Source organism: Zingiber officinale, chromosome 9A, assembly GCF_018446385.1.
Source record: "Zingiber officinale cultivar Zhangliang chromosome 9A, Zo_v1.1, whole genome shotgun sequence".
Classification (NCBI taxonomy): Eukaryota; Viridiplantae; Streptophyta; class Magnoliopsida; order Zingiberales; family Zingiberaceae; genus Zingiber; species Zingiber officinale.
In genome coordinates, this window is record NC_056002.1 from 18,243,924 (window position 1) to 18,270,758 (window position 26,835).

The following is a 26,835-nucleotide window of genomic DNA, read 5'->3' on the forward strand; positions in this document are numbered from 1 at the left end:
TAACTGATGAAGCATTTAATTATAAATAATACTTTAATAGTTACTCAAATATCTTACAGTATCCTTAACTTAGAAAATTTGTCTTCTTAGAATTTTGTTTACTTAGATTTTTTTTTTTGCAAAACTTAAAGTTTCAAAAATTGTTGCAAAATTTTCTAAGTGATATCAAAATAATTTTTAAATTTTTTTCAAAATTTTCAAACATTTTCAAAAACTTGATAAGTTTTTTTTAAAAAAAACTTAATTTTTTTTATTTTTGAAATGTTTCCCTTAGATTATTTTTCGTACCCCATTTTTTATGTGACCAAAGGGGAGAAGGAAAAATTAAGTCTAGGGGGATGTATTTAAACTTTTTTAATTTTTGTACTTTAATTATAAATTTATTGCTTTTACTTTATGTTAGCTTACCCTAACTTAATTTGGGTTGCTCACATCAAAAATGGGGAGATTGTTGGAACCCCAAGGTAGTTTTGATGTGATCAGCCAAGTTAGGTTAGGTCCTGTTATGTTCTGATCCCTGTGTCTAAATGTACAGGAGCTTAGGAGCACAGGAAGTCGAGCGGAAGACGTGGCTAGCGAGAAGAATGACACGGGAGAGAGCTGACGGGTTCGATGCGTCTGAGAGACGGGGTGATGCAGAAGAGTACATCCATGGACGAGAAGTACGCGCACGGTGGTCCGAGGGACGAGAAGCAGGGGAGGAAGGCTGCTCAAGGAGAAGGCCGAAATTGGGTTCGGGTGAGCCTTATTTTGGTTGGCCAAAATCACCCAAGCGGAAGAGCGAGAGGAAGAGAAAAAGAAGCTGAAGCCTTCTGCTGGAAGGCACCTTTAAGCCTTCATGGAAGGCACCTTCCTTTCGCATGGAAGGCGCCTTCAACTCTCATGGAAGGTGCCTTCCATGGCTATGGAAGGCGTCTTCGACCAGGCTGGTTCGAGCTGTTGCAGTGGATAAAACTTTATCCACCGACACCTCACTGGAGGCGCCTTCCAGCCTTATGGAAGGCGCCTTCAACCCACGGATAAGTTTTTCCAGGGGCTATAAAAGACCCCTAGATCTAGGAAAGAAGTAACAACTTGAGTATTCATTTCCTAGCAATAGTCTAAGCTGTTAGTGTGTGTAAGAGGCTTCTCCGTTTTCATCGAAGGAGATTCTTAGTGAGCTTTCATCTGTCTTGGATTAACAACCACCCCGATTGTATCCAAGTAAATTCCGGGTCTCTTTCTTTTAGTTTCGTATTGTTTATTTTTATGCTATTGCTGCTAATCTAAGTTGAAAGAGGAGAAAGGTGTTTTATTTTAGTGTTTCAGGCAACTCAACCCTCTCCAGCCGGCCTACCCGGACTAACACAGACCTGGGCAGACGCTAGGGCCAGAGCGGTGACTATTTCGCTCGGAGAGCTCACTGACAGTTTTAGTTATAAAATAACTGGGGTAAGTTTAGCTGAATATTTTCTTTACTTTTCCCGATCGGCACTAACCAGTTTCTTTTGGTGGAGAATTCGGCCATGTGCTAGAGGCTGGCCTCCTGGAGCATGAGAACCAACAGCTGCGAGCCATAGTTATGCAAGCAGACACCTCACGAGCTCAGGTAGAGAACCTAACTGTGAAGGTGGCCCAACTGAAAAAAGACTTAGACACAAGCTCTGAGCAGCTGCTGGGGTCCGACCGGACACTCACAGTAGAAAAGAACCAAAATCATGATCAAGCCCTCCAGCTCAATAGGCTAACCAAGCAGGTTCATCACTTTGAGTCCAAGATTAAGTCTGCCAATGCCAGGAAGTTTCGAGCCATTGAAGATTTGGACATCAAAAACAAGGAGACTTACTTCTTAGCAAAAAATCTCAAAGAGGTAGAAGCTATGTTAGCTGCCGATCAGGTTAGCCGAACTACGAAGCAGATGGTGAGCAAGCTCCAGCTCAAGGAGCATAAACGAATAATTGGTGAGAAAGACATCGAGCTGGCTGCGCTGAAGGCCGAGTTGGAAGCGCCCAAGGATGAATTTAATAAGTACAAGGAGGAGGAGCCCGATCAACTGAATCTTTCAGGGTGAAATACCTTCACTCCCCTGATTTCAACCAAATGTTCACTGATCAGACTCTCTGTCTCTTTGACTACGACATTGACAGCACCTTGCAACAGCTGAAGGAAGGCGACCATCTCTCCCCCGAGCTTTTGAACAACATTATTAAGAGGGAGAAGATCATGGACTCGCTTCCAGATGAAGTGCTCAACTACTCACATAGTTCTGTTCATAAATTTATGAGCAGTCTCTTGTACCCGTCCAAAACACTCTGTAAAAAAATTTCTAAGTATGAATGCTTGTGCATCTGTTCGGTGCTTTTGAGTTCTCTGTTCTAGAGTCTTGCTATCTTTTAGGTTATCCTTATCATACTTGACTTGGCTTTTTATATTTGTCTGTATAATATATAGGATCAAAGTTGAGCTCGGTCGAGCGGCACGTGCATCTTAAGCACTTAGTGCCAGTGCTTCGCTTGTGTGATCACGGCTGAGTGGCACATGAGTCTTTGACACTTAGCGTGAGAGAATTTCTTGCTTATAAGTTGTCCGAACGGTTCAAGAGTATGGAGGCATGAGAGCTTAGCTCACTTATAACTCGCCTGAATGGTACGAGAGTCTTTGACATTTAGCATGAGGACTTTGATCGCTTATAATTTAACCAAACGACTCAAGACTTTAGAGGCGTGACAGCATAGCTCACTTATAACTCGTTCGAATGAGTCGAGAGTCTTTGACACCTTTAGCATGAGAGCTTCTCTCGCTTATAATACTGCCAAATGGCACGTGAGTCTTTAACACTTAACGCGAGGGTTTTGCTCACTTATAACTTAGCTGGACGGCTCAAGAGTCTGGAGGTGTGAGAGCTTAGCTTACTTATAACTCGCTCGAATAGGTCAAGAGTCTTTGACACCTTTAGCATGAGGGCTTCGCTTGCTTATAACACGACTGAATGACACGTGAGTCGTTGACACTTAGCACAAGGGTGTTGCTCGCTTATAACACTGCCGAGCAACATGTGAGTCTTTAACACTTAACGCGAGAGCTTTGCTTGCTTATAATGTGGCCTAATGGATCATGAGTCTGGAGGCATGAGAGCTTAGTTGGCTTATAACTCATTCGAATGGGTCGAGAGTCTTTGACACCTTTAGCGCGAGGGCTTCACTCGCTTATAATACGGCTGAACGACATGTGAGTCTTTGACACATAGTGCGAGGTCTTTGCTCGCTTATAACTTGGCCGAATGACTCAAGAGTGTAGGGGTATGAGAGCTTAGCTCACTTATAACTCACTCGAACGGGTGGAGAGTCTTTGACATCTTTAGCACGAGGGCTTCACTCGCTTATAACATGGTCGAAAGGCACGTGAGTTTTTTACACTTAGCGCGAGGGCTTTGCTCACTTATAACTTGACCGAACAGCTCAAGAGTCTGGAGGTGTGTGAACTTAGCTCACTTATAACTCACCCGAACGAATTGAGAGTCTTTGACACCTTTAGCGCTAGAGCTTCACTTGCTTATAATATGACCAAGCGAATTTCCTTTTAAACTTTCCTGTATTCATAGAACAAATAGTCTCACAATTTACATGAATTCTATTGCATGCTTACTATCTGACTCGATAGGGCTATAGATGGTTCACGCTCCATGGCCAATCTAGATTCCTTTCATTCTCATCCTGTAAATAATATGACCCTGAGCTAAGCTTCTGTATCACTCTATATGGTCCACCCCATGGGGCATCCATCTTGGTAACGTCGCTGACCGACTTTACTTTTCCAAACTAAGTCGCTGACCTGGGATGGTCTGGGAATCACCCTCCTGTTATAGTTTTGCTTCATTCTCTGATGATATGCCATCAGCTGAATGACTTATTTATCCTTGATTTTATCTATTAATTCTAATTCCATAAGGTGCCGCTTGGGATTTCCCTCGTCAAAGAGTTGTCGCCGATCGGACTTACGGCAATCTCGGCTGGCACCGCTGCTTCTCCTCTATACACCAAGGGGAATGGAATCATACAAGTGGCTTCTCGAGGGGTCGTGTGATAGGCCCACAACACACTCGAGAGCTCATTAGCCCAACTTCCTCCCACATGGTCGAGCCGAGCTCTGAGCCCTCTAAGGATTTCTCTATTGGTGACCTCCGCTTGACCATTGCTATGGGGGTAAGCGATTGAACTGAAGCCTACGCGATACCATAGCAGGCACACTACACTACTCTCTGAGCCTCTGTCCTTGAAATTACCTTCCATTGTCGAAGACAAATTTGTGAGGGACGTCGAACTAACATACAATGTTCTACCACAAGAACTTGATGACCATCTATGTTGGTGCAGGTTGTACAAACATTCTAGTTTTGATGTATGACAAATAGGTTAAAGTTAGATTGGTTGTTTGTCTAACATTTCTACCAAATGTGCATGAGTTGACTAGTCTGAAGGACCCAACATCAGGCTGAATTCCAGTTAGGTCCACGGGACCCGATAGCTACTGTGAAGTCCAGATAGGTCCGCGGGGCTCGATATTTGGTCGGAAGTCTGGTTGGGTCTACGGGACCTGACAACTGGCAGAACTCTAGTTGGGTCTGCTGACTTGACAACTAGCGGGAAGACCTGGTAGGACAGAGGCAAGTCGAGAGACTGCAGTTGGTAAGTGAATGTAAGCAACTGAAGGAGAGATCCAGTGAGGACGCGTTCCCCGTTGAGTGATCTGTAAGCGTCGATCTAACTTAGATCCATTTAGGAAATCTAAGTTAAAATCTTGATTAGATTCTGGTCTCAAGGAGATAGTATCTAATTACTACCTTATCTTCTATATTATGCTAACTCTGTTTTGCAAGGTAGATATAATTTTTATTGCTCGGACTAACCTTTTCTTGTAGGAAGAATGATGCTGAAGAAAAGGGGTCCAGGCACTCGGAAGGAGTCTGGGCACCCGAAGCAGGCTAGACAAGGCGGGGTCGCAGGCACCCAGGCAGTCCGGGTGCCCGAACTCGATCCAAGCGCTCAGACCCGAAACTTCATCCACAAGCTGACGTGTAGTGCATCGGTTGGCCGAGCCATGTGGTCCAGGCGCCCGAAGGGGTTCTAAGTGCCAGGAGTTGACCTATATAAAGGCCTTTAACTTGGAGCTTAAAGACAACAACTGCAACGATCTTCTCTGCTGCTTGGTGCTCTGAAAAGGCTCCCACAACGTTGCTAAGCTCCACCGATAACCGGACTTCAGCATTAATAAGTTTTTTATTGTCGACAATTCTTTTATATAGTTCTTGTACTTGCAACTTGTAACCAATTTCGAACTATTAGTGGATTGCCCAACGAAAGCACTCGACGAGTGTGGGCCTTGGAGTAGGAGTCGCCGAAGGCTCCGAACCAAGTAAAAACTTAGTCATGTTATCATTGCTCTTTATTTTTTCGTTGAGTCTCTGTTTTTAAAATCAAATTTTTGACAAATGATATTCACCCCCCTCTAGAATCTTTCTGATCCTACAAATAGTATCAGAGTAGGTACCATTTTGAATTGGTGCAACCACCAATCAGGCAAAGGGGGTGATATTTTTTTTCTATTTTTTTTGTTTTGAGCTTTTCAATATAATCCAAATTGGTACAATTACCTCTTTGGATAATTTTTTTTCCATTGAAAACTACTCTGAATTGGTACAACACCAGTTTAGTATTATTATTTTTTTCCTTTCTCTCACACTACTAATCCAAGACCTAATCTTTCTCTTTGGACCATTTTTTCTCTTTTTCTATCTGTGTGCAAGACTCATGGCCCAAAACGAGGGATGCAACACTGTCCGCTTTCACCTCTTCAACGGTGACGACTTCCAGTATAGGAAGAAGTGGATGGAGGTATATTTGAAGACCGACTTTGATCAATGGTTCAGCGCCACCAAAGGCTATAAGGCTCTCGTCGACAACGTCAAAATTCCAATGGACCCGGAAAATTAGAATCCGAAATTGAAGAAAACGACCCAAATTGACTTCAAGGCTCTCAACACAATCCAGTGCGGATTAACAAAGAAGGAACTGAACCACATCGGCTCACACAAAAGTGCAAAGGAGCCATGGGATAAACTTATCGAATTACACGAGGGAACCAACGACGTGAAGGAAACAAAAAGGCGCCTTTATTTAAATAAATTATTTAACATAAAAATGCAGGAAGGAGAATCTGCGAGTCAACTTCATGCAAGGATAAAGGACATCCTCAATGAGATTCATACAATCGATCATCAAATGGAGAACCGAGACTTAATTTCCTCGAAATGCACTGTGGGCATCTATCATGGATGCTTATAAAATTTCAAGGAATTTATCTAAATTAAAACTCGATGAATTATTTTGTAAACTTGAACTCCATGAACAGACTAATTCAAAATAGGTTGAGAAAGGTGTTGCTCTTTTTGCAAGTCCCTCAAAAGAAGTCAAACAGAAGATCATATGCTATGGGTGTAACAAGAAAGGGCACTATAAGCACGAGTGCCCAAAGGTAAAAGATGACAAATCCAAAGCAACTAGAAAGAAAAAGGCACTCAAGGCGACGTGGAATGAATCATTTTCAGAAGAATCAGATGTCAAAGATCAGAAGCACCACAACTACCTCGCACTCATCGTAACAGGACCAGAATCAGAAAGCGAGTCAGAACAAGATGACGAATAAAGCCATGAGTCAACACAAAATTCTTTAGAATTATCGCATGTTTAAATAAAAAATTAATTAAATTTGAAAAACAAAATGAAGCACTCCTTGAAGAAAATCAACACCTCAAGGAGCAGATTAAAAGTACAAATCCAAATCACATTGTAAAACTTGAGAAGGAAAACACAATATTAAATAATGAAATTAACAAACTTAAAGGATTATTAGAATCCTTCACAACTAGATCTAACAACTTGAATTTAATTCTTAAAATTCAAAAAGCTATATATAATAAATCTAGGCTTGGTTACAAATCCAACTCAACAAATAAAACATTTTTAGCACTTATAAACCAAAAAAAGAGACAAACTAAAACTTGGATTCCGAAAGCGTGCATTATCACGTGAATAGGACTCAATAAATTCTATGTACCAAAAATTGAAATTTATTATGTAAAACCAAATCCAACTAAACCTATTAACTCAAAACTAAAGAATCAAATAAACTCAAATAATAAAATAAAGTCAAACAAGTCAAACTCAAATAATAAAATAAAGTCAAACAAGTCAAACTCATATAAATCAGATAATTACCATCAAATTTATTATAACTATAAAAATAAACAACATAAACCTAAAATATAAAAACTCAATAATTCAGAGGAAGACTTCAAATTAGCTGGCACCTCCAAAATATTAGTTTACTCAGCTGGGTAATTAGGATTAGATCAAATAGGGATAAAAGTTTAACTTAAAAAATAGCACTAGAGAAGTTTCGGATGATAGTAAGTTCAAGAAACTCTGTCTGTACATGTCTAGAAAGATATGGCTTCGACCTGGGGCATTTAGCTTAATGGAACTAACTGAAGCTACCCTATACCAATCCTAGCTAGTTAGACAAAAGTTTTGTTATTAAGTTCAGTGGATAGGACTATTTGAAAAACCTCGAAGGCATGGTTACTCTAATGATATCTAGGTGACTTACCATAGCCCAGAAGTTTATCAGAATAATGCCTATTTGTTGAACCCAAAGCTAAACTTAAATCTAACACAAAGTTAAATCAAACCTTAAAATTCAATTTAACTCATCTCACAAAATCATAAGATCCCTCTAGTTTGAAAATTTAGACTGGTGAGATGAATAAGGATAATTTAAAAGTAAATTAAATCAAACTAATTAAACTAAAATCAAATAATTAACTCATTAAAATTTTATGCAAATAAGTTTAAAAATATTTCTTGTGTCTAAAAAATCTTAGATTAAGAGGGAGGATATTTATTCAGATAATTTTAAAATTCTAGAAAAATATATTTACTTATATTTTCTAAAAATTACCTATTTAGTTAGTTTTCCAAAAAAATTATTTTTGCCTTAGCCTAGATCAAACCCCTAGAAAGCATGATCCTATAGATCTAGGAATTGAGCATCTCACAAACACACTATGTTACCCTGATTGTGTATGTATAAACATAAAAGGGTGTGAGATGTGTAGACATTTTGTCTAGACTTCATATGCTTATATTGTTGGTTGCTACTCGGAATATCGTACCGGTTCTCCTGTACAAAAATTTTGTATAAGACCTGAATCTTTCCTAACAACCTATTGTGTTATTTAGAAATTAAATTTGGAATCGCAAACAGAACTTAACATTATTGATTCCAAATTCAACTTATCTGTTCTTAGTGATTTAGACTTGTATCGCAAACGATGCTTAACATTATAGATCCAAATCCATCCATGTTACAAATTCAATTAAATATTTATTTCAGAGATCGGTTCCTAAGTCAAACATGGCGAGACACTTGACCTTCTTGGGTATGGGAACATCCACCACTGCCTTGACAAAGCCTCTCAACGAAATTCAATATTTAATTTCCTTATAATAACCCTAAGTTTAACCAAAAAAACAATCAAATCACAAGATCGAAAAAACAAAAGAAACACAACTTTGAATCACAAATCCGAAAATCTAGAATCACTAGCCTCTTGTTTTTGGTATTTCAAAATCCATACAAAGAAAACTAGTATGATGCGGAATAGAATTACTGGTTATACCTTTCTTTGTAAGCAATAACCTCTTGATCTTCTATCGTATTCCTCTTTTTATCTCGGACATTGTGTGGGCAATGATCTACCGAGATGAGAACCACCAAGACACCTTCCTTCTTGCAAGTTTCGGCCACCAACCTTCAAGCTCCAAGGGATGCTAGAACAAAGCCTCCTTTCTCTCCTTCTTCTCCTAGCAAGAACCGGCCACCACAAGAACTCCAAGAGAGGGATGCACCGACCATTAAAGAAGAAGTGAAAAGGAGGAGTATAGGGCCGGCCACACCAAGGAAGAGAAGGGAGAAACAATAGAAGATATGTTGTGAGGTGAGGCACCTCTACCCTCTCTTTTATATTCCTTGGTCTTGACGAATAAGGAAATTTAATTATTATTAAAATTTCCTTATTTTCCTTGCCATTGGTTAATAAAGAAATTTTAATTAAAAATTCCTTTTAACCCTTCTCATGGTCGACCCCTACAAGTGCTCCAAATAAGGCAAGTTTTAAACACAAAATTAAAACTTCCTTATTTGTTTCCGGAAATTAAAAAAAAATTCTCTTTAAAAATTCCCTTCATGGTTGGTTATAAAAGGAAACTTTTATAAATTAAAATCTCTCTATTAAAACATATGGATGATTACAAAAAGGAAAGTTTTCTCAAAATTAAAATCTTCCTTTCAATCTACAAATAAAGAAAGATATCAAATCCTTTCTCTTAATCTTTTGTAGAAACTATAAAAAGAAATTTTTAATTTTAAAACTCTCTTTTAAAATCATGAGGATGGTTACATAAAAGGAAAGTTTTCTCACAAATTAAAATCTTCCTTTAAACTACAAATAAGGAAAGATATCAAACATTTCTCTTAATCTTTTGTAGAAAACTATAAAAGGAAAGATTTAATTTTAAAACTCTCTTTTAAAACTATGGCTTCCACATAAGAAAAGATTTTAAAAAATAAAATCCATTTATTTTATATGGCCGGCCACACCAAGCTTGGGCTCCAAGCTATGGCCGACCACCCTACTTAGCTCAAGCCTTTGGCTTGGCCGGCCCAAGCTTGGGCTCCAAGCTTGCTTGGCCGACCACCTAAGGGTGGGTAGGAAGTGGGTATTTGGTGGATATAATTCTCTATAAATAAGAGGCTACGATAGGGACCGAGAGGAGAAATTGATTTTGGTCTCCCGATGAAATTAAGCTTCCCGTGTTCGCCCCGAACACCCAACTTAATTTCATCAATAATAATGCATACCACTAAAGAATTATTATTGAACTACCGCACCAATCCCAAATTACATTTTAGGCTCCTTCTTATCATGAGTGTGTAATCTCCCTGTGTTTAAGATGTCGAATGTTCACTAATTAAATGAGTTACTTACAACTCACTTTAATTAATATCTTAGTCCAAGAGTAGTACCACTCAACCTTATCATCATGTCGGACTAAGTCCACCTGCAGGGTTTACATGACAATCCTTATGAGCTCCTCTTGGGGACATTATCAACCTAAATTACTAGGACACAGTTTCTTTTTATAATCAACAACACACACTATAAATAATATTATTTCCCAACTTATCGAGCCTCTTGATTTATCGAACTAAATCTCACCCATTGATAAGTCAAAGAAATAAATACTAGATATATGTGCTTGTTATTATATCAGGATTACGAGCACACACTTTCACAATAACAAAGGTCTTATTCTTTTATTCAGTCAGTATAAAAAGAACTTACCTTAAATGGTCCAGCTTAATACACTCTGAGTGTACTAGTGTAATTTTATAGTCAAGATAAACTAATACCAAATTACATTACAATTATTCCAATGGTTTGTTCCTATCCATCTTAGTCGTGAACAACTGTTTATAATTTATAAATAACTGATAACATTATCTTCTGTGTGTGACACTACATACCATGTTATCTACAATATAAATTAATTGAACAATTACACTTAGCATAAATGTAGACATTTGACCAATGTGATTCTTTATTTCAAAATAAATGTTTATACAAAAGCTAGGCTTTTAGTATACACTCTAACAAATCTCCCACTTGTACTAAAAGACTATGCTACCATAAATACTGCCATGCGTCTGATTCTCATTCCTTCACCATGCCCATCAAAAGCTCTTGCCTTAAGGGCCTTAGAAAAAGGATCTTCCGGTTATCATCTGATGCAATCTAGGTGACAACAACTTCTCCTCGTTATATGATGTCTCGTATTGGGTGGTACTTGCGCTCTATGTGTTTACTTGCTTTATGGGCTCGTGGTTCCTTCGAGTTTACTACTGCACCATATCTTATTGCAATACACTGTAATAATTTTGGGCAAACCAAGAATCACATCTAAGTTCATCATGAAATTTCTGAGCCATACAGCTTTTATGACTGCCTTAGAGGTTGCCACATACTTAGCTTCTATGGTGAAGTTCAAAAAAGCATCTCTGCTTAACACTCCTTCATTGTTATGACTCTACCTCCTAAAGTAAACACAAACCCCGAGGTTGACTTACTATTTGTCCCTATCTAATTGGAAGTCAGAATCCGTGTAACCCACAGGGAGCAAATCATCTGCTTGGTAAACCAGCATATAATTTATAGTCCTTCTCAGGTACTTCAATATATGCTCTACAGCAGTCCAATGTCCTTGTCCAGGGTTACTTTGATATCTGCTAACCATGCCCACGGCAAAACAGATATCCAGTCTCGTGCATAGCATACATTAGGCTTCCTACAACTGAAGCATAAGGATCTGTCTTTATGTCCTCTATCTCTTTCGATGTCTTCGAAGACATCTCTTTAGATAAAGCTACTCCATGTCTAAAAGGTAGAAAACCTTTCTTGGAATCTTGCATGCTAAAACGAGTTAGGATTATATCGATATATGAAGCTCGGGATAAGCACAACATTCTTTTCTTGTGATCCCTTATTACTTTGATCCCGAGAATATGTGCGCATTCACCCAAGTCCTTTATATCGAATTGCTTAGACAACCATACCCTTACTTCTGACAACACTTTGATATTGTTTCCAACTATAAAAAATGTCATCTACGTATAGTACAAGAAATACCATCACGTTTCCATCACACTTCTTGTATACACAAGACTCATCCGGACACTGAATAAATCCATATGACTGGATTACTTCATTAAACCGGATGTTCTAAGACCTTGAAGCTTGCTTCAGTCTATAAATAGACCAACTGAGCTTACATACTAGATGTTCTTTGCCCTTTGCAATAAACCCTTCTAGTTGCTACATATGGATGTCTTCTTCAAGACTTCCGTTAAAGAAAGCTGTCTTGACATCCATTTGCCAAACCTCATAATCCATATGAGCGGCAATAGATAAGAGTATCCGAATAGACTTAAGCATAGCTACTGGTAAAAAGGTTTCCTCATAATCGATTCCCTCTTTCTAAGTATACCCCTTCGCTACAAGCCTTGCTTTGAAGGTTTCCACCTTCCCATCTATCCCTCTTTTCCTTTTGTAGATCCACTTACATCCAACGGCTTTTACACCATTTTGTGGTTCTATGAGCTCCCAGACTTTATTAGAATACATAGATTCTATTTCAGAGTTCATCGCTCTTTGCCAAGATACTGCATCTTTATCTTGGAGTGCTTCATCATATGTCCGGGGATCAGGTTCATGCTTACCGGGGATCAAATCCAAAGACTCTCCCAAAAACATGAATCTCTCAGGTTGCCTCACAACCCTCCCACTACGACGAGGCACTGTCTGTGGTTGTGTATTATTTGTGATACGTGTTGCAGCTTCTTATGATATTTCATCTTGTACCGTTGGTATTAAAGTAGACGTGTCCTCTCTAATTTCTTCTAGAACAATTTCACTCATGGGCTTATGGTTCATTACATAATCTTCTTCTAAAAATCGAGCATTGGTGCTTACAATGATCTTTTGATTTTTAGGATTATAAAACAAACCACCTTTCATTCCCTTAGGATATCCCACAAACAGACAAACTTCTGTATGTGATTCCAACTTGTCAGTATCTCCCTTCAGCACATGTGCTGAACTACCCCATATCCGGATATAACTCAGACTAGGCTTACGCTCATTCCATAATTCCATGGGAGTAGAGGGTACTGATTTAGAATGTACCATATTCAGAATGTACACTGCTGTTTCCAGAGCATATCCCTAAAACGAATTTGGTAATTTTGAATAACACATCATCGATCTAACCATTTCCATAAGAGACCTATTCCTTCATTCTACCACACCATTCTGTTGGGGTGTACCAGGTGTAGACAATTGGGATTGAATCTCAGCCTCTGATAAGTAATTCCTAAACTCTCTAAAGAGGTATTTGCCACCACGATCAGACCGTAGTGTCTTGATACTTTTACCATGACGTTTCTCCACATCAGCCCTGTACTCTTTGAACTTATCAAAGTACTTAGACTTGCGGCGCATCAAGTAAATATATCCATATCTTGAATAATCGTCTATAAAAGAGATAAAATATTCGTAACCACCTCTTGCCTGGATAGAGATAGGACCACACAAATCAGAATGAACCAGTTCTAACGCATCTTTGGCTCTATACTCCTTGGCCTTAAAAGGTCTCTTGGTCATTTTACCTTCCAAGCAAGATTCGCAAGTTGGAAAGTTTTCCACCACTAATGAACCCAAGTGTCCATCGGCTATTAGCCTTTGAATCCTACTTAAGTTAATATGACCAAGTCTTAGATGCCAAAGATATATTTGGTTCATTGCTAAAGGTTCCTTTCTCTTATTAGAATTAGAAGATGTGTTATTAATTTCCATTTGTTGCTTTGTGGGAGAAATTGGATTTAGAGTATACAAGTTGCCTACTAATATACCAGAACAGATAATAACCCTATTCTTCTTGATAACTACTTTGTAATCAAAAGAAACAGAATATCCATCCACAAACAATTTAGAAATTGAAATTAAATTCTTTCTAAAAGTTGGTACATAAAGACAATTTCTCAAAATCAAATTTCTATTCCTATCGAATGATAAGTAGACGTCTCCCACTGCAACAACCGCCACTTTTGTAACATTACCTATGTAGACGGTTATCTCTCCCTCATACAGTCGCCGGGTTTCCTGGAACCCCTGCAATGTATTGCAAACATGATCAGTGGCTCCTGTATCTACATACCAGGTGCTAGTAGATAACACCGCTAAACATGTTTCAACTACTAGAGAATAAGATATACCTTTATTGTTCTCTCTCTTATGAGGACAGTCCGCCTTCCAATGTCCAATCTGCTTGCAAATAAAGCACTTGCCTTTCGACTTCTTTACTCCAGCTTTCGATCCAGTACCTAGAGATCTATTCACCTTCTTTGCTAAGCAAGCTTGTTTCTTATTCTTCTTCTTGCCTTTCGACTTAGAAGTAGAAACATTTTCAGCAACGTGAATTTGAGAATTATGACGAAGTTCTGCTGCCTGAAGTTCTATCAGTAGTTTTGCCAATGAATACATCCTTTTATTCATATTATAGTTCAGGCGGAACTGCTCAAAACTTCTGGGTAGCGTTTGGAGAATAATATCGACTTGGGTTTCCCCATCGATTTCAGCTCCAAGGATTTGTATCTCGTTCAAGGAAGCCATCATTTTGCCTCGGAATAACGTTTTTGTGTAGGTCGCTGGAAAATAGAGGTCCGGGCGCCCGAAAGGGATCTAGGTGCCCGGAGGTCCGGGAGCTCGGAAGGGATCCGGGAGCTCGGAAGGGATCCGGACGCCTGGAGGTTCGAGCGCCCGAAAGGGATCCGGGCGCCCGGGATGCAAACTTTATCCTCTTGCCGCGTCACCACGTGGAGTTTCATGTTTGGACGAGCTACGTCACACCCCAGTCACCCGGAAGGAATCTGCGCGCCCGAAGCATCCTATATAAGGAGGATACACCCTGGAACAAAGAGCAACGAACAACAAAACCTTCCAAAGCTTGCTCTGCCGTGTTGTGCTCCTGCGACGCCGCAAAATGACTCCAACAATGTGCTGCCTTTATTACTTTACTATTGTCAGTACTTTTTTAAAAAAAGTTTTTGTACCTTAAATTTGTAATCAATTTTTCGAACTGCTAGTGGATTGCTCAACGAAAGCACTCGACGAGTGCGGGCCTTGGAGTAGGAGTCGACCAAGGTTCCGAACCAAGTAAAAAATTACTTGTGTTAGCACTATGTTTTTTCTTTTCCGCTATGTACTCAATTTTCAACGAATTTCTAAATCGATATTCACCCCCCCCCTCTATCGAATTTCATGATCCAACACTTGCAACTTGTAACCAATTTCAAACTATTAGTGGATTATCCAACGAAAGCACTCGATAAGTGTGAGCCTTGGAGTAGGAGCCGTCGAAGGCTCTGAACCAAGTAAAAACTTGGTCGTGTTAGCATTGCTCTTTATTTTTCCGCTGCATCTCTATTTTTAAAATCAAATTTTCGACGAATGTTATTCACCCCCCCCCCCCCTCTAACGTCTTTCCGATCTTACAAGTGGTATCAGAGCATGTACCGCTCTGAATTGGTGCAACCACCAATCAGGCAAAGGGGGTGATATATTTTTCCTTTTTTTTTGTTTTGAGCTTTTTCGATATAATCCAAATTGGTACAATTACCTCTTTGGATAATTTTCTCTTTTTTTTTCATTGCAAACTACTCTGAATTAGCGTAATACCAGTTCAGTATTATTATTATTATTCTTTCTTCCACACTACTAGTCCAAGACCTAGTCTTAAGACCATTTTTCTCATTTTTTGTTTGTGTGCAAGACTCATGGCCCAAAATGGGGGATACAACACTATCCGTCCTCCCCTTTTCAACGGTGATGACTTCTCATACTAGAAGAAGCGGATGAAGGTATATTTGATGATCGACTTCGATCAATGGTTCAGCGTCACCAAAGGCTACAAGGCTCCAGTCGAGAACGTCGGAATTCCAATAGACCCGAAAAATTGGATTCTGGAAATGAAGAAGAAGGCCCAAATCGACTTCAAGGCTCTCAACACAATCTAGTGTGGATTAACAAAGGATGAACTGAACCGCGTTGGCCCATACGAAAGTGCAAAGGAGTTGTGGGATAAACTTATCGAACTACATGAGAGAATAGGGGTGGGCATAATTCGGTTAAAACCGGAAAAACTGGCTGAACCGAAAAATTTCGATTTTTTTGGTTCGGTTTTTTCGGTGTTTCGGCCGGTTTCGGTTTAAGTTTTTTAAAATTCGGTTATTCGGTTCGGTTTACGGTTTTGACTCCCAAAAAATCGAATAAACCAAACCGACCGTATTATACTTAAAATATGATTTTTATGGATATTGGGTCATACAAGTAGATTGAGCCTCTAATCATATGTAATATAATAGCACAATCAAAGTATATATTTATATATTTACTTATTGTTACCGGATAACAAAATTTTAATATTACTTTAAATTCATAATTATTTTAATAAATTGATATTTTTTCTTTGTCTCTAAACTAATATTTGTAGTTGTACAAAATCAATTTAATTCATTATATAAACCGTATATAAACGACCGTATAAACCGGACCGTATTACAATAAAAACCAAACCGAACCGTAATAATATGGTTTGGTTTTGGATCAAAGATTTTCAAAACCGAAACCGAAAAAATCAAACCGTAGTAGAGTAAAACCGGACCAAATCGGCCGATGCCCACCCTTACGAGGGAACCAATGATGCGAAGGTAACAAAAAGGGACCTTTATTTAAATAAATTATTTAACATAAAAATGCAGGAAGGAGAATCTGTGAGTCAACTTCATGCAAAGCTAAAGGACATCCTCAACGAGCTTCATACAATCGGTCATCAAATGGAGAACCGAGACTTGATAAGGTATGCTCTAAACGCGTTTCCTTGAAATGCACTGTGGGCATCTGTCGTGGGTGCTTATAAAATTTCGAGAAACTTATCTAGATTAAAACTCGATGAATTGTTTTCTGAACTTGAACTCCATGAATAGACTAACTCAAAATAGGTCGAGAAAGGTGTTACTCTTTTTACAGGTCCCTCAAAAGAAGTCAAACAGAAGATCACATGCTATAGGTGTAACAAGAAAGGATACTACAAGCACGAGTGTCCAAAGGTGAAAGACGACAAATCCAAAGAAACTAGAAAGAAAAAGGCACTCAAGGCTACAGGGGCAAATCATCATCAGAAGAATCGGATGTCGAATATCAGAAACACCACAACTACCTCGCACTCATCACAATAGGACCAGAATCAGAAAGCGAGTCAGAACAAGATGACGAGTCCAAAGATGAATCAAGCCACAAGTCCGCACTTGTTTCCGAAGGATCAAACAAGGTATCTTCTATCCTAACCTCAAAATTCTTTAGAATTATCGTATGTTTAAATACAAAATTAATTAAATTTGAAAAACAAAATGAAACACTCCTTGAGGAAAATCAACACCTTAAGGAGCAGATTGAAAATACAAATCCAAATCAAGTTGTAAAACTTGAGGAGGAAAACATAATATTAAATAATAAAATTAACAAACTTAAAGGATTATTAAAATCCTTCACAACTAGATTTAAAAACTTGGATTTAATTCTTAAAACTCAAAAAGCTATATATAATAAATCTGGACTTGGTTATAAATCCATCTCAATAAATAAAATATTTGTATCACTTATAAGCCAAAATAAGAGACAAACTAAAGATTGGGTTCCGAAAGCGTGTCTTACCACGCAAGTAAGACTCAATAAATTCTATGTACCCAAAACTAAAATTCATTGTCTAAAACCAAATCCAACTAAACCCATTAACTCAAAACTAAAGAATCAATTAAACTCAAATAAATCAAATAATAAAATAAATTCAAACAAGTCAAACTCAAATAAATCAAATAATAAAATAAAGACAAACAAGTCAAACTCATATAAATCAAATAATTAGCATCAAGTTTATTATAATTATAAAAATAAACAACATAAATCTAAAATATAAAAGTTCAATAAATCAGGGAGAGACTCCAAATTAATTGGCACCTCCAAAATAATAGTTTATCTGGCTGGGTAATTAAGATTAGATCAAATAGGGACAAAAATTTAACTTGAAAAATAGCACTGGAGAAATTTTGGATGATAGTAAATTAAGGAAGCTCTGTCTATGCATGTCTAGGAAGATATGGCTTTGACCTGGTGCATTTGGCTTAGTGGAACTAACTGAAGCTACCCTCTACCAATCCTAGCTAGTTAGACCAAAGTTTTGTTATTAAGTTTAGTGGATAAGACTATTTGAAAAACCTCGAAGGCATGGTTACTCTAATGATGTCCAGGTGACTCAGCATAATCCAAAAGTTTAAAGTTAAATTTGAATCTAACATAAAGTTAAACCAAATCCTGAAATTTAATTTAACTCATCTCACACAACCATAGGATCCCTCTTGTTTGAAAATTTAGACTGGTGAGATGAATAAGGATAATTTAAAAGTAAATTAAATATAACTAATTAAACTAAAACCAAATAATTAACTCATTAAAATTTTGTGCAAATAAGTTTAAAAATATTTCTTGTGTCTAAAAAATCTTAGATTAAGGGAGAGGATATTTATTCGGATAGTTTTTAAAATTATAGGATAATTTATTTACTTATATTTTCTAAAAATTACATATTTCATTAGTTTTCCAAAAATTTATTTTTGCCTTAGCCTAGATCAAACTCCTAGAAAGCATGATCCTATAGATCTAGGAATTGAGCATCTCATAAACACACTAGGTTACCCTGATTGTGTACGTATAAACATAGAATGGTGTGAGATGCGTAGACATTTTGTCTAGACTTCAGATGCTTATATCAGTGCATCAACATAAGTCCGGGAGTAAAATTACAAAATACAGTGATCAAGCTAAGCAATCCTTCTTAGTAAACAATCAGTTGGATCAAATCTTGCTTAACTTGACTAATCGAGTGAACACTGCTATCATTTGTAGGAGTGTTAAAATTGAACCCGACCCGACGACCCAACCCGAGTCGACCCGAAAAAAATCGAGTTCGGGTTGGGTATTTTTGGGTTCGGGTCGGGTTCGGGTTGGAGGGTTGGAGGGTTGGAGAGTAACAAATTTTCGGGTTGGGTCGGGTCGGGTTCGGGTTGACCCGGGTTGACTTAAATATAGGGTTTTGTGGGGTTAAATCAAATTTTATTTTAAAAATTTAGATGTTTTTATGTATATTAATATCATGTTTGTATGATAATGATGGAGTATTGAGATAAAAGTGAAAAATTATAGGAAAAATAGCCCAAAAAAATCGTTTTGAATCGGATTTTCGGGTTATATGGGTCGGGTTCGGGTTGATCGGGTTGGTCGGGTTCGGGTTCGGGTTGAGGTGTTTTGGGTTGAACTCGGGTTCGGGTCGGGTTCGGGTTGGGTTAAAAAAAAAAAAACTCAACCCGACCCAACCCGACCCGACCCACCCGAATTGACACCCTTAATCATTTGTATAGCTAGTCAGTAACTAACAGTTAGATATATTGAAAATAGAATGATTACTTTCTCACTATGTTATCAGATTAAGGGGGAGAATTTACTTATACAAGTTAAAAATAATTTCTAAATATTTTTCTTGCTTTGAAAAATTGTTCTTATTTTTTTTTTTTTGAAGCACTTTCAAAATTAACGTTACATAATTATATTTTTCAAAGTACTTTGGATTTTAAAAAATGTTTATCTTAGAAATTATTTTTTAAAAAAAAGTTATTAAAACAATAAAAAAAACTTTGGAATTTTTTTCAAACTTAAAGAAGTTTTTCTTTCAAAGCTTTATTTCAACAAAGTTCTTAAATATAATTCCTCAGAAGTTTTGCTTTACACTTCCTTTAAAAATTTTACTTAGACAATTTCTTCCAAAATTTTTTAGAAAACTTTGAATCGTCTAAAATCATTTTGACAAACACTTTAAAATAATTTTGAAAAGTTCTTACTTTGAAATATGTGAAAACTAACTTGTAAAATTTCTTAAAATATTTACTCCTCCCTCGACTAAACCTGGATTTTATTTAAGTTCCTTACATGGCCATAACTCTTAAAATATTTGCTTGCAATATTTTCTTACTTATTGTTATGCATTATGTCTTTCATTTTTGATGTATGTCAAAGGGGGAGGATAGTGGGTTAAGTTAGAAAAATTGACACTTTTAAAAATTGAACTCACTTTTAAAACACTTTTATTACATTATTACATTTTTTTTTCTAACTTTAACCTGGGTTGTCACTAAATCAAAAAGGGGGAGATTGTTGGTGCAAGTTGCATTAACAATCTGATTTTAATGTATGACAAATAGGTTAAAGTTAGATTGGTTGTTTGTCTAACGTTTCTACCAAGTGTGTAGAAGTTGACTAGTCCGAAGGACCTGACACCATGCTGAAATCTAGTTAGGTTTGCGGGGCCCGATAGCTAGTATGAAGTCCAGATAGGTCCACGGGGTCCGATATCTAGAGGGAAGTCTGGTTGGGTCTGCGAGACCTGACAACCGGCCAAAGTCCAGTTGGGTCTACTGACCTGACAACTGGCGGGAAGACCTGGTGGGTCAGAGGCAAATCGAGAAACTATAGTTAATAAGTGAAGGTAAGCAACTAGAGGAGAGATCCAGTGAGGACGTGTTCCCTGTTGAGGGAATTGTAGGTGTCGATTCAACTTAGATCCATTTGGAAAATTTAAGTTGAGATCTTGACTAGATTTTGGTCTTAAAGAGACAAGATATAATTACTACCCTATCTTCTATATTGTGTTAACTCTGTTTTATAGGGTAGATATAATTTTTATTGCCCGAACTAACCTTTTCTTGCAAGGAGAATGATGCAAAAGAAAAGGGAATCGGGCGCCCGGAGTAGGCTGGACCAGGTAGGGTCACGGGCGCCCAGGCAGTTCGAGCGCTCGGACTTGGTCCAGGCGTCTGGACCCTAAACTTCATCCACAAGCTGATGTGTAGTGCGTCGGTTGGTCGAGCCACGTGGTCCAAGCACCCGGAGGGGTTCCAGGTGCTCGGAGTGGACATATATAAAGGCCTTCGACCCAAAGCTTAAAGACAACAACTGCAACGATCTTCTCTGCTGCTCGGTGCTTCGAAAAAGCTCTTGTAACGCTGCTAAGCTCCACCGACAATTGGACTTCAACATTAATTAGTTTTTTATTGTTGATAATTCTTTTATATATTTCTTGTACTTGCAACTTGTAACCAATTTTGAACTATTATTGCATTGCCCAACGAACGCACTCGACGAGTGTGGGCCTTAGAGTAGGAGTCGCCGAAGGCTCCGAACCAAGTAAAAATTTGGTCATGTTAGCATTTCTCTTTATTTTTCCGATGTGTATCTATTTTTAAAATCAAATTTTCGATGAACGTTATTCACCCCCCCTGTAGCATCTTTCCGATCCTACAATCTGTTCAGTTATTTTAGTAAGCGGCTCGACCTCCGCCCATTTGGAGAAGTAGTCTACGACCACCAGAAGAAATTTCCTCTGTCTGGTCACCAGGGGGAAAGATCCAATGATATTCATGCCCCACTGGTTGAATGGGCAAGAGACAATGGATGTCTTTAGCTCTTCAGTAGGTCTATGTGGTATGTTTTGGTATTTCTGACAAGATAAGCAGGTTGATATCGTCCGAGCGGCATCGGCTTACAAAGTGGGTCAGAAATAACCCACCAATAGGATTTTCCTCACCAATGAACGACCACCCGAATGACTTTAATAGGAGCCTTGGTGAACTTCTCGCAGGATGTATTGAATGTCTTCTAATCTGGCACACTTCAACAATAGTTTTGAGAAGGCTCTTTTGTTCAGGTATCTCCAACTAATGTGAACTGTCTGACTCTCTTTTTTATTAACCGAGCCTACTCCCGGTTGGAAAGCACACTGCACTATCAAAGGAACTCAATCAAAGGTGTCCTCTAATCGCTGGAGGCCTTTATTTTGGTTGCTCTTTCAATGTGAGCCACCAACATTATCTATTCGATCGACTTATCCAACACCATAGGGGTCAAGGAATTTGCTAACTTGGCCAATTCATCCGTGTATTGATTGTCCGCTTGGGGGACTTTTTGCACTATCACCTCTTAGAATCCCACCTTTAATTTCTCGAAGACTTTAGCATATAATTTCAACCTGACGTTATTGATTTCGGATGCACCCGAGACTCGGGTGGCCCCCACATGTTTGGCCGCTTGCAGATCAACGATCAATGTTTCGTACTCCACCTCATTATTTGTAGCTCAGTAGTCTAACCGAATGAGCATATGTAATCGATTTTCGCGTGGTGATATCAATAGTATGCCTACTTCATTGACTTGCCAAGTGGATGATCCATCTACATATATCTTCCAAGTTATTTCTAGCTCAACGTTCTGCACTTCAGTCACCAAATTGGCTAAGGCTTATGCCTTGATCACCGATCTGGGCTGGTATTGTATGTCGAGCTCACTTAACTTCGTGATCCACTTGATTAGTCATCCGGATGCCTCTAGATTGAGGAGGACTCTCCCGAACGTGCTGTTAGTTAACACAATTATGGAATGCAATAGAAAGTATGGGCGTAACCTCCGAGCAGTGAGGATCAGCATGTACGTCAATTTCTTAAGACAAGTGTAGTGGCATTCAACATCTTTCAATAAGTGGCTCAAAAAGTACAATGGTTGTTGTTCAGCACCGTTCTATCACACCAATGTCGATCCGACCACTCACTCTATGGACAACAAGTATATCCAAAGCAGCTCACCGGTGATGGATTTTGCCAGTACAAGTAAAGAAGTCAAATAACTCTTAAGCTCTTCCAGCGCCTAGTCGCACTCCACATCCCATTGAAATTTCGTAGCTCGGCGTAAAACTTTGAAGAATGGGTGGCTCTGATTGAATGAATTGGATATGAATCTTGATAAGGTTGTAATCCCTGCGGTCAACTATTGAGCCTCCTTCAAGTTGTGCGGAGGGGGCATGTTTTGGAGTGTCTTCACTTTGCTTGGATTTGCTTTGATCCCCAGCTCAATTACGATGTACCTGAGGAACCGTCCACTTTTTGCCCCGAACAAGCACTTACTGGGTTGAGCTTGACTCCGTACTTCCTCAAGGTTTAATAAGTCTCTTCTATATCTGCACAGAGGTCAGCAGCTCGGAGGAATTTTATCAATATATTGTTGATATATACCTTCATATCTCGGATGATCTGGCGTCAGAACACTTTGTTCATTAACATTTGGTAAGTGGCTCCAACGTTTTCAGCCTGAATGACATCACGTTGTAGCAGAAGGTCCCATCGGCCGTGATGAAACTGATCTTCTCTTGGTCCTCTTTGGCGAGCAAAATCTGGTGGTAGCCTTGGTATATGTCCAGTATGCATATCATCTCGCAGTCGCCTGTGGAATCCACCATCTGGTCGATACACGACAATAGGTAGTAGCATAGTTTGTAGAATTGCGATCCTATGTAGAATCGATTTAGGGTCATGATCGAATTGGTCAGGATCAGATAGTAGAATTGTACGATCCTACCAAAAACCCTTAAAATATTATCATACATGATTAATAATTAGAAAAAAAATACCTAAAAAAACTCATTTACATATAAATAAATAACTAATTTTTGCATATATATACAATCATTTACATTTAACACCCAAATTACATTACTACATGTACAAATTTAAATTAACTTGTAATTCAACTATCATTCTCGCATAGTAATAATATTTATATTTTCATATCATAAAATGAAAGAATATAAAATTTCTATTAACACAATAATAATAACACATTCAATGTCAAAAATATTTCATTAGTTTATAAGATAATTCAATTTAAAGGCCAACAAAGCACCTAATGTATATAATAAAAGCTATTGAATCCTTTGATTCAAATATAAACGCCGAAAATAATCTTCTAAAATTGGTTGATGCCACACAATACTAGACAATAGGCATCCAAAAATTCATTATTTTAGGGAAAAGAAATGACTAAATATTATTGATAAAAAACTAACTCAAAAATAATTAAACATATGTTTAAATAATTTAAACCCCTAATAAGGCGAAAAAAAGATAATAAAAAAAAGATAAAATCTTCTAGACATTCAAAAAGGATTTAAATGATATTTTTTGGATTTGAAATAGGGTGGTTAAGAATAAACTTTGAAATTTATTAAAGATCTTTGAACAAACTTTGATTTGATATATTATAGGCCCTGTGGTTCAATCCGAGTCAAAAGTTATGACCTCTCAAAGCTTCCACCGATCTTGCTCCGATCCTGTTTCGATCCTACCGATCCTGCTGTGATCCTACTGCAAAAAGCGATTCTACACGATCCTGGATCAATTTTGGGTTTTCGGATAGTAGGATCGTACGATCCTACGATCTGGATCGTGATTTTGCAAACTATGGGTAGTAATCTTTCGGGCATGCTTTGTTCAGGTCATGGAAATCAATGCAGACCCGCCATCTATTGCGCAACTTGGAGACTAACATCACATTTGCTAGTTAGCTCGGGAATTGCACTTCGTGTATGTAGACGGCGTCCAATAGATTTTCCACCTTAGATCGGATGATCTGGTTCTACTCGGAGCTAAAATCTCTTTTCTTCACTGGCCTGACGCCCGGTCGGACGTGCAGTTTATGCTGCGCTATGACTAGTGAGATACTAGGGAGCTCATGAGTTTCCCATACAAACACATCATGGTTTTGCCTTAGACAAGCAACCAGCTCTACTTCTTCTCCACTCTCAAGTCGGTTGCGATAAAGGTAGTGGCCTCCGGTCGACTGGAATGCACTTAAACTTCCTCCTTTTCTTCATAGACCAACATGGGAGGCTTCTATAGAATTGCATTTACCTCCAGTCATTGGGCCTTCCGAGCGGCTCGTGACTCAGTTTTTACCATTTCAGCATAGCACCGGCGAGCCACTTGTTGGTCGCCCTTTACTTCCCTAATCGAGTTTTCTATGGGGAACTTTATCTTCTGGCAGAACATGGAGATGATCGCTCAAAATTCATTCAACACTGGTCAGCCCAATATAACATTGTAGGCAGACAAAACATCCATCACAATGAAGTTCATCGTTCTTGTCCTCTTGAGCGGCTCCTCCCTAAGTAATATGGCTAGCTGAGCCTAGCCGATCGGTAATACTTCATTCCTAGTGAACCCATATAAGGGCATGGTCATAGGTTGCAGCTCGCTTCAATCAATTTGTAGTTGATCAAATGTCTTCTTGAATATAATATTTACCGAGCTACCTGGATCTACAAAAGTTCAATGAATATTATAGTTAGCAATTACCACTCGAATAATCAAGGTGTCATCATGAGAGACTTCTACTCCCTCTAGATCTTGTGGACCAAAGCTGATCTCTAGTCCCTCTGCTCTTTCTTTACTGCACCCGACAGCATGGATCTTCAACTGCCGAGCGTGTGACTTCCAAGTCCGGTTGGAATCACCATTGGTCGGTTCCCCGACGATCATGCCTATGTCACCCCGAGCAATGTTGCTTCAATTCTCTTCCTCCCGAGCTGACGGACGTGTCCGCATGGTGGATGCCCGGACAGGCCTCTCATAGTCTTTTCGTTGGGACTACTGTTAGTGTTGTTCGGTCACTGGCCTTCCCTCTTTGTGCTGTCCTTCCAATTGACGATGTTGGTGTCGATCGGGAGATGGGGATTGGCGGTGAAATCTCAAAGAAGTTGGTTGGCATGGCTTTGGCTTAAGATTGTAGTAATCTATAGTGTTTTGCGTGGCTGACAGATGATAAGAAAAGAAGAGTAGTGCCCACGGTCGATGTTGGGATATGCCCGATGCAGTGTGTGCTAAAACATGTTTTATAAACATGCGCAGCGGAAAATAAAACAATAATACTTTCTAAATTATTACATCACACGCACCACATGTACACAAGGATACAACATGCCAAACATGATTGCATAATTAAACTTTTATGGAAAGTAAATTTACGCTAGGTGTACCTTACGGATGACCTATAACGAGAAGGGCATCAACCGTAGTGATGATGTCGAACCTCGCCTCTATTTGTATCGACGTCGAGCTCCTCAAGACAATTCCTTGAGTACAAGCCTCTCATTCGAAAGTTACTAGCAATGAGCGAAGAAGAGAGATCAAGAGAAAGATGAAGAGAAGCACACAAGGAAGAGATTTCTTCCTTGTGGTGGTCACGACAACAAGGGGAAGGGATTCCCCTTGTTAACGGCGGGAAAGAGAGAGGGGAGAGGAAGAGGAGAAGAGAAATTGGGTTAAGATTTTTCAAAAACCTTATAAGTCAATTAATGATCTCATGTGTATAATCTTCTCTCAACCATATCAATCTATAGCTCTCATTAATGAGTTGGATTAAAAAAATCCAAATTCAACCCATTATCCCTTAATAAAAAATTAGCCTATTAACCCCTTGATTTGGCTCACAACTAAACCAAGTTGGTTCATGACTAATTCATGATTAAACCAAATAGGGTCAAACTCTTCCATAAGAGATGTGGCCCATCTGCGCTTCCATTGTGATAAATATTTTCATATTTATCTTATATATGGTCCAACCAAATATTTATCTCTTGATTTAAGAATCTTATTCTTTAACATATTTTATGTCTTTTAGAGACTCGTTAGTGTGTGTGACCCAATAGGTTCCCAGTTTGTCTTGGCCGTCCATAATTAACTACTTAATTATAGAACGATCATGAATGACACCTAGTAGTACATCATGATCCCCAATTAGTCAGAAAATCATAGTTGATCTTAGAATTAATTCTAAACCCTTCAGTAGCTACAGTGAGTCATGTCTCGTTTCTTTCACTCGTCTTATACCCACTTGGTTCAAGACATGGTCTATGTGTCTTGTCCCCACTAGACGAACTATGTCACACCTAGCCCAAGTAATACTTCCTCATTCTGCGGATTCAAATTACTCATACATGTGTACAAAAGTCTCGCACTCTTAACATGTAATGCTTTGGCCAAAAACTTTGAGTAATAATCCTAACGAGTGGTCATAGGGTATACGTCTCTTCACAAGGAGCGGTGAATCTTCTGTGGGCTATCTAAACACTTTCGGGCACTTCAACTTATACCCAATCATCCCGGGTCCACAGCTCAATGAGATGCTTGCTTAAG